General features: G+C 39.2%; 1 non-coding gene across 1 annotated transcript; it reads left to right on the top strand.

Moving 5' to 3' along the window:
* Nucleotides 1-2,163: 2,163 nt before the first annotated feature.
* Nucleotides 2,164-2,236, top strand: TRNAK-CUU (transfer RNA lysine (anticodon CUU)). Its single transcript has one exon. It is a non-coding gene; the product is annotated as a tRNA-Lys (tRNA).
* The last annotated feature ends 7,770 nt before the right edge of the window (nucleotides 2,237-10,006 follow it).

Below are 10,006 nucleotides of genomic sequence, written 5' to 3'. Positions count from 1 at the left end.
AAATAATAAAATAAAACTATGTCTTGTCACTAGGTACATAGACCTACAATATTAAATAATATTTCCTTAAGCCGTTGAAGACTTCATTGTTTCCTTAAGCCTTTTACGGCTTAAGAAAAAATAATCCAATATAATCAATTTAAAATACACCTTAATAAGCTCAATTTATCCTTTCCATTAGGTTCATAGTTTATTTCAAAACGTAAGTTACTTCTGGACAGCCCTCGTAAATAAATGTATGAGAAATTATATTTTACAGGAAATAAGTTATAAGGAGTTATGTGGAAATTATTAATAAGAGAATATGTTAATTAATCAGAAGTGATAAAAAATTACCCAAAAACATTTCCATCTTTATGGACATTATTAAAAATGTTTTCCGAAAAATGGAAATGAAGGTCATGTCAGAAATTACGGAAGTAAGTTTAGTGCATAAATGGCAATTCGAAAGGAGTCTCGATCGTTTTAGCTTCAATCTAAATCAGAGCTATTACTTTCATCGTGGGATAACTCTCTGCAGTAGTTTTACGATATATATGCAGTCCAATTCGCCAATGAATGAATCTAACACCACCTTTTGGAGGTTTTCACCTTAAGTCTGTGTCATTTTCCTGTCGCCTGACATTCCGCAACTGATGAACTGAGCAGCATAAGGAGTCTTACATTGTTGCGAGTCTCCTTATCTCATCAGATAAGGATCTGATCGATAGGGGACCGATTTAAAAATGACTCCAACATAGATTGAAATTTTTTCTGTAAGCATTCCGACGTATGATACTGTTGTGAAAAATGCACATACTTTATCATGATAATTTTTTACTTGTCAAAGATATGGGTATTGGTAGTAGAATCTCAAAAGTTCGTTTAACCCAAAAAGACTAGATTAAGTCTTCATCCAGTACCTTAATGGAGTAAGTCTCTGAGTGACGAGCGGACTAGTAATTCGCGACGGCAACGATTTGGAATGCCACCAAGGGACCAAACTTCTTCGGGAATCGATCTTTAATTTCCTCATTTCTTGCTATCGCTCTCTTCTCATTGGGTCTAAGGATTTTCCATTATTTTATTCCCAATCTGTGTTGAACGTGGAGAGAGATTCAAGACAGTTACATCTTGCGATCAAAATTTAACAATTCAATGGAGCGGAAAGTGACATTAGAAGCCCTACAAACAGTAATCCAAGTCACTCATGTTTTCCGGCGTGGCACCTTTAATTCAGAAATAATTCATCATATGCCCTCCATTTATACTATTGCCATTCTTAGTTTTTCCTTCACTCTTCTGTCGATTTTAAACTTAGTTGAACGTGGTCGTTCTATTATGTTAGCCTCGAATTAATTTACGTACCATCTCTCGCATCAACTCCTCTGGTTCCATTATTGATGAGCCTGGCACACCCAGAGTATTTCATCCTTTCCCTTCATGCATTTAACTATTAGTCTTCAAGACTTGCGTTAGATGTCGCTATAAATAAGTGCCTTTGGTTTCCCCATGTACTCCTTTGCAGAGGGGCTACAGAACTTTTAACAAACCAGAAAAGAATCGTCCCCTTCCTTCTCCTTTTTCCTTAAATCTTTGTTTGCTTGCACTCTTGTGTCCTGGGGCATCCTCATAAACCAGCGACCGCCGAACATTAATACCCTTTAAGCTTGGCCTTTTCCGTATCCCACCCCAACATTTCCCTTTGAACACAAACCCCCCCACCCCCATTTTAAATCTCTTTCTCCCTCTCTTCCTTTCTTCGAGTGCGTTAAAGCGTTTATCTTCCGCTCGCATCACTCTCCCTCTCTCTTTCTCTCTCCCTCTCTCTTTCTCTCTCCCTCTGCTCCAATCCCTTACAGAGGCCATCCATTACTTAAACCATTACCATACTACATACATAACCTCCCTCCATTTCCTAGAACTCAAACCTCAGTTGCGTGCGATTCCCCCTTCTAATTCTTGGACGTCGTTTTAGACGGATGTTTTGAAGTGCGTGAAGAAGAGCAATTCATTTGTGTTTGGGTTAAATGAAGTCAAAATTGTGAAAATCTGTTCATTATTCTCATGATCGCATAATATTCACCACGGTGATCGAGTCTCACGTTTCCTTTCTTGTCCATTTGTTCTTATTTCCCATCTTAATGTCCAATTTCTAATTCCTACAGCATCATTGTTTTCATTGCCCGGCTAGCTCAGTCGGTAGAGCACGAGACTCTTAATCTCGGGGTCGTGGGTTCGAGCCCCACGTTGGGCGATATTTTTTCCCCCGCCACACGCCCGAGCGGTGACTTGCGGGGTATTATGTCGATGTAGATACCATCAAAAATTTTAAAAACATCCTTGGCCATCTTCACCATTTTAACCGGACTCTTCCGGTTGTTTAATTCTTCATGCAGTATTCATAAAGACGGGATTTCGGGACACAATGGCATTCACGTCTGTCACGTTTGACTCGAGTCACTCGAGCTCGATCACAACACTTGAGTATATATCACTCCTGCCCTATAAGCTAACCAAATTGGGCACTTCTGAGAAGGTCGTGTATGTGCATCTAATTATTGCGATTAAAAACTCTGTGCATTATTCAAATAAAGTTAAACTGATTTTACGGAGTGTGCCGTCGTGACTTATTTCATGAAATATTTTGTAAAAGCCAATCGAAATTGCTAATTTTTAGTCGATTGGACCACCGATATCCAATAATTTCGGGAAATTTAGTTTATTCTCAACAATTAAAATAAGTAAGTGCCCTAAGAATTTTTTTAGCCATTATGGCATTGGAAGTTAGTATGATACTAAAAACTTAGTCTGATACGCAAAAGAGTAAAGATTTTCAGAAATGTTCCAATTTTTATTTGCTTTTGATCAGTTTTTCCGTCCGCACTCCCAGTGATGAACAATTCATAGTTATTTTTATTTATTTATTTATTTACGCAATTACGTTACAATTAGGCGATTTTCCTGGCGGCAACGGTCAAGTTTGGTCACAGTTATCTCTTACAACGAAAATTACATACGGACACATATAAAAACAGATAAGAGACAAAATATTTTTACATACAATGGCACTTCCACATTACATACAAACAAACTTCCACATCACATACGAAATGCCTTCCACATCACATGCAAACAATATTTTCATGACTACAATGAAGTTTATTACCCAGTGGCTGCTTTACATTTCAACTTAAAACTTCTAAAATTGGATGGAAAGGGCTCAAACAAACCTCCAGGCAGCTGGTTCCAATCAATTATAGTTCTATTTAAGAAAGAGTATTTTTTCTTATTTGTTTTTTGAGTCCTTATTTTTATTTTGAAATTATGGTCGTTTTTTCCCTTAAAGTTAGGCTTTTCTATCCCTTGCCATAAATCTTCCCACGCTTCGTCCTTTTTAACAATTCTATACATCGCGCCTAACCTACTCCTTTTTCTTCTATTTTTCAAACTCTCCCATTTCAGTACATCTAACATTTCTGTGACACTATCTGTTCTTTTGTACCTTCCGAGTACATATAGTCGTTACACCTTCCGAGTACATATTATCGTTTGGAATATTTACGTATTTTTTTGTCTTTAGAGATTTTTTCCATCCGAGCTGCACACGATTGTGAATTCTTTGTTATCGTTTTTGAAAATTTGCGTGTAATCGAATATTTACCCTAGTTAAAGAATTTTGGGAAGATGGTAGCGTACCCATCACTGTTAGCTGCAGGCGCAACACAGCAAGTTCCTTAACTGTGACGCGGTCTTTTTAATTTTTCCATGTAATTAATTCTATTTATAGTTCGTTAGGTAATTTTGTTTGCTCATAACTAATCACAAATTAATAATTTAATGACTACCTAACATCCAGTTACCTTTCGAATGGACCAAAAGTTAACTTTTACTAATTTTAAATATCATTTGTCTGCTTGCCTTCTGAAGTCAGATTATTAAGAAATATTATTACCCGCGAATTACTGTTGTATAGTGAACTCCCATCTTCCTTTTGAACAGCGTAAGGCATTTGTAACAATAGCTCGCTTTACATCAAATGTGGCGCATAGCCATTAGCCAAAGCCGTTTAAAAAATAATAAATTTGAAGAATATAATTTATCTCATAATTTTTCTCTCGTTCCCGACTCATTATTCCTCAAGATGGAATTGATATCAACTGGTGAAGATTTCTCCCAATTGAAAATCTTTTTAAAGTCGCGATGACTAAGAGGAAATATATTCGGTTTTCAGGGCGCTCTGTTGTTTAAAGAGGTTTATTCAGAAGTGGTGTAATAACGACAGGGTCGTCATGGTAGCGACATGGGCAAAGATGATTGTTTTCGATGTTCAGAAGGCAATAATATCTCCTCTCTGATTTTCTCTTGTTTTTTTTAAAGACCCCTTTCCATAACTTCCTACCAAAATAATACCGACCCCCCCGAATATATCGTTATCTTTTTGGGTAAAGATTTTTTTAAGTGAAAACTGAATTACTTTTCGGGGATTCTCGGCTCAAGTTTGGGAAAATTATCCGTTGGCGAAAATAGAAAATAGACTGAAAGCGAGAAAGGAAAGGGAATGATGTGGGAATTCCATTCCCCGCTTAGACGCCCTGCTTCGAACTTGTGCGGATGAATATCATGGGGTTGAACGGTTCTTCATAAGTACTCATTACCGCACATAATGGTTTAAAAAAAAGTATAAAGGAGGTCGCGGAACGAAAAAAAAATGACTTGACGGAAAGAACAAACATGCATAAGAGTATCGCCAGCAGGAGCTCCCGCAATTTATCCCCCGAGACAGTCACCCACCGAGCAGCGCATAAAAAGTGACTACAACATTTTACAAGGAGTGATCCACCACGGCCACCGTAATTCAATCCGCCCCAAAAGAGTCCCCTCCCCAATGAACCCCCTTCTACACAACACCTTGAGTGCCTGGGAGACCGAGTTTTTCTCCGTAAAGAAATGGGGGCATGTGTTTTAAATTAACTGTCAAAATTAATTTCCATCGTGCACTATCGTTGTATTGGAATGTGTTGCTTTCTTCTAAGTTATTCCCGGAGTCATCCATTAAAGATTCTCATATGCATAACCATTATAAAAAGGGCAATTTTGTGTAGGACATAAAGGACAAATTTATACAGGAAAAATCCTAAATTACAAAGCAATAATTTCAGGGTATAAAGATCATTCGCCTTGATCGGGATTCGAACCCGGATCCCTCGATCCCGGTCGAGGAGAATGACTTCTACACTCTGAAATTGTTACATTCTAATGCACATTTTAACGAATGACTCGGACAGAATGAAAATAGAGCGGTTTTTTGAAGGAATGTATCAAATTTCTCCAGTCAAATTCCTTCAATAGATTCACAGTGCGTCTTCAGCGGGAATTGTAACATCCATGGTTTCGTTTGTTAACGAATTATCTGTCTATAATTTATACTCAAGATATAATTACTTTGTCAAAATGATCCTTTTGGCATGTCCTATGGATATGCAATGGTCCTTGGTAAAAATAAATTGTCATTATATGCCGTTATAAATTTTATACATTTATATTCGAAAGTTTAACTAAGTGAAACCTCCTTAAAAGAACGCCACCTAATAGCGGAAATCTCTCAACAAAGGATATTCTATTATTCACTGCAGCAAGATGAGTTGACACACTTTAATAACGGACAATTAAACCTGTTGAGTAATAATAGTACTCTTCTTTTGGAAATATACCTCTCTCAACGGGTAATTTCCAAAAATTGCTCATTCTTCATCTCCATCTGATACTAAATACACCGCAAGCCGTCGCAAGGGCTTGCGGCGTGGGGTGTTAGAGTACCAGATATTTATCCACTCCTTTTAAATGGAAGAAGGGATCTTATGGTCTCAATTTCGCCCGAATAAAGACATTTATCTGTCTGTCTATCTACCTTATTTCATTTTAACGGCTGGCCTACCACGTAGGTGTAGTGCATGGGACTTGACTGATTCAATCGGGCCGATAAGCAAGTTCGGATATCGGTAATCCTTCTATGAGTCGAAGAACTGATTTTTCCGCTGAGGCGGAATTTTACTGAACCCTCAGTGAAGGTAAACTGGCCCTCTTTGTCAGACAACCCCCCCCCCCCAAATAGTCGTCGTCAAGCGTTAGGAGTGAGTAGGACGGAGATGTTAAAGGAATTGAGGTGGCGAGCACTCTGGAGGAAGTTAAGGGTGCGAAACTCTCAACTTTAAACTCGAAAGGTCTTCCGCTCTGCGGCAACCTAATTCATCATCAACGCAATTCAAACGCGCCTTGCCTTTTGAGACGCCCTGCTAAGGGCGTGTGACCGACGCGCCTGTTAACGCATGATAACTCTCCAAGTGGTGTTACATCTTTTTGAGACATTTCAAGGAAGTTCTCTCAGATTATTCTCGTTATTATTCCCACGTTCTTACTAGATGGCCTTCGTTGGAATCCAATGAAATTAAAACGATTAAACGCACTATTTAAGCTATCAGACAACTGCAAATCATTCCGACTTCAACGCCGTCACAGAGGGATCAATTTTAGTAGTGGACTGCATTGGTAGACGAGAGCAACGCGGTGAATCATAAGGGCAAGAGAAAAGTGTCGAACAAGCCAATACTATTTTTTCCTCGCACAGTCTGTGACCGAATATCCGATTGGTGCAGTGACTAGCGTAATGGCTTCCCACCTCGAGGGACCGAGTTCTAATCCCAGCGGTTTTATTTATCAGTGCTATCCCGATCCCTAATTGGGATGTCATGTGGAGAAATTTCACGTGGAGTACTCCAACGTCGGGTGGGAGCTCAGTGGCCTGTGAACACCTTGGCACATTTCGTTAAGAGAAGGCCAACGTCAGCGTTGGGTCTCTCTCCACCCTGCTCACATTCCGAAAACATCCTATCCTTACTAAAATAACCCCACATTGCCCTTGTGGCGTAGCTAACCTCGGATGTCGGTCGGATTCCCAAACAACTAATAGTTTTTTACTGCAATCAGTAGTAAACATCACGAATGACATTTCGAAATTCCCTAAAACCTGCTGTAATGCTTAATCACCAGTGCCAACTCATTACTCTAATGGCTTGTGACACCCGCACGTCCTCGTCGCGGTTTGCTGAGTCAATCATTAATGAGATAATCGATGAGATGATCGTTCTATTATCTACTAGTGCTTCCACATGGTGGGGTCTTGTGGACAATGGCATGAGCAGAAATGGTAAGACACGAACTATTTCAAACAATATAATAATAGTAGTAGTTTTGAGGGGAGGCGACCGACAGCTAATGTCATTTGCGCCATAGGGGATGGACAGGAAAGGATGAAGGCTGGAGAGAAACCCGGCGTCGGCATTAGCCTACTCTTTACGAAAGGCGCCAAGGGGTCCGCAGCTTAACGTCCCATCCGACGGACGGCGTACTCACTCAAAGTGCCCTCCACAAAGCTTCTCAAGTAGGGATCGAGATACCTCTGAAAAATATTCAACACCGCCGGGATTTGAACCCGCGCCCTCAGGTTGGGAAGCCAGTACACTAGCCCCCCCACCATCTCGATCCCCCTTCAAACAATATGCAGGAGAAGAAGGACAAAATGTCAAAAGCTATCGAATAACCGACAAAGAAGTTCTACGAAGGGTGGATGAACCAGCAGGTATGATAATAATTCTGGAAATAAGTAGGGAGTGTCTAATTTGGAAACACACTTCGAGAGATACGTCCCGACGAAGTTTATTGTTGAACGGGAAATTGATTCGGAAAATAAATTTTGAGGCAGATAGCTTGAATAAAGAATGGGCCATGATAAAAATAAAGAATGTACAATGTTCATCCTGTCCAGGGAAATGTATTACGATGGAGTATGATAAGGGCATAATCAGTTCAATTGTGTCGCAATCGAATCATTACATAGTAGTACACAAATGTGATGTTTTCCAGAACTAATTTTAAAAATATGTTCCTGAAGAAATTTCATTCGTGTAATAATATACATTTTTAATTTTAAGGTATAATTAGAGCAATTGTGAAGACGGAATGCCTGTTCCATACGTGGGTTCATGGACAAGCACTTGTACAAATTGAGAATTTCACAAAGTCAGTTGCCAGGTTATTAACAACATATTAAATTTTTAAATTAACTAAGTTCTCACAGAACTGAAAATTAAGTCACAAGCTGACCTAATGTATTAAAGAGATAAAACATTGCGCAATTTACATGTTCAGGGAAAGAGTCCGAAAGAGTTCACATGTGGCGTTTTATCCAAAGGAATTTAAACGGAATGGAGGAACATAAGGCTCTGCAGTTTTAAGGGTTAATCTTATCACTCCTTCATTTTGAAACATCACAATTAAGCTGACCGGATGTCCTCCTTCCGGCCGAACAATGCTGTTTAGAGAATGTTTATCCTCCCCTCTTCCGCGACTGTTGGCAGGACACCGAAATTCACACATCAGGGTAGGGGGGCCAGTTCCTTTCCCTGTGCCGGTTATGGTTTCCCAAGAACAGCCCGAAGTGCCTTGCCCGGGAATCGAACCCGGGACCCTCTGGTCAACAGTCCAACGCTATACCCACTGGACTACCGCGACCCATATACATATATATATAAGTAAATAAATTATATATTTTAAGTTTATATATATATATATATATATATATATATATATATATATATATGTATATGTTTTTATTAAGGGAGATGAAACTAAATAAGGCCACCTGTATGCAGAGGAAATGATTAAAGAGACATGTACGTTGAACAGCACCGGTAACATTGGACGACCCTGCCTCACACCTCCTAACCTTCCTAACACTTCCCAATCGGACTCCCCGTTCCCCACTCATACCTGAGCAGTCTGAGACATGTACATGTTGCGGATTAGCCTCCTGTCCCTCCAATCTATGCCTATTTTCTGCAATACACTTATTAGTTTTTCCCAATTCACTCTATCAAACGCTTTTCCGAAATCTACGAAACAGGCAAATACCTCCTGGTTGTATTCTATATTCCTCTCGATTAGTGATCTCATTGCTGTAATATCATCACGCGTACCTCTCCCAAACTGATCATCCCGTAAGTAATCATTTACCCTGCTCTCTATCCTTTTGTTGATGATCCTGAGAACAACTTTGGCCGCGTTGGAAATCAAACTTATTGTTCTGTAGTCCTCACATGATGTGGTCTTTACCCTTCTCGGAATAGGAACTAACGCTGATCTCACAAAGTCTTCCTGCTAGATCCCTTCCTCATACGTAGATGCTATAAATCAGCCCATATAGCCTTTCTCCCACATTTCACTAGACCTTTTAGTAGTTCCGCAGGAGTGTTGTCTACCGCAACGGTCTCATTTCAATTAACATGACATAGTATAATGGCTAATGCACATAAAAAGAACGGTCTATCAAGGCAAGCTCTGAATTTTTATTCGTGCTGTCTCCTGTCTAAAGCAGCCGAAGGTGGAAAAGGGAGAATGGAGGACACCAGGGGTTGGAAAGTTAAGATAAATAATCGATTTATATGAATCACTTCTTAAGAGTAATTTCGACATAACAGTATATTTTTTCAATGCTATCAATCAATGCTGCATCACATCAAGTATCAATACGATACCCACATATGACGTAGATCTACCGTTGCCTTTATAAATCTTCTTTCTATCTATTGTTCTCATTGTTACATACACAAACTTAAATGATGTGTTCATTTTTTAAACGCATTACACTATAATTCAATTGATTTCGAGGGTAATTGCAATGTAATGGTGAAAATGAAATACTTACCAGTTTTCCTCTGGTAATTTTTGTGCCTAGGTGCAGAGTTGCACCACGCTTTTCCAGAAAGAGACATATGAGTATCATACGATTTTTGAATGGTGTACAAGATTTGCTATTTAAGTGTGTTTTATAACCTAAAACAATTTTTACCAACTAGCATGCATGCTGATGGTTATTTTTTGTATGAATTATGGCTAAAAATATCCAAGGCACCACTACTTATTTGTGTGTGATTTGGACCCTCCCACGACCGGAATCGGTTCACGACCC

The sequence above is a fragment of the Hetaerina americana genome, unplaced genomic scaffold (assembly GCF_022747635.1).
Source record: "Hetaerina americana unplaced genomic scaffold, ioHetAmer1.1.p SCAF_4, whole genome shotgun sequence".
NCBI lineage: Eukaryota > Metazoa > Arthropoda > Insecta > Odonata > Calopterygidae > Hetaerina > Hetaerina americana.
This window is presented reverse-complemented; position numbering and strand designations above follow the sequence as displayed.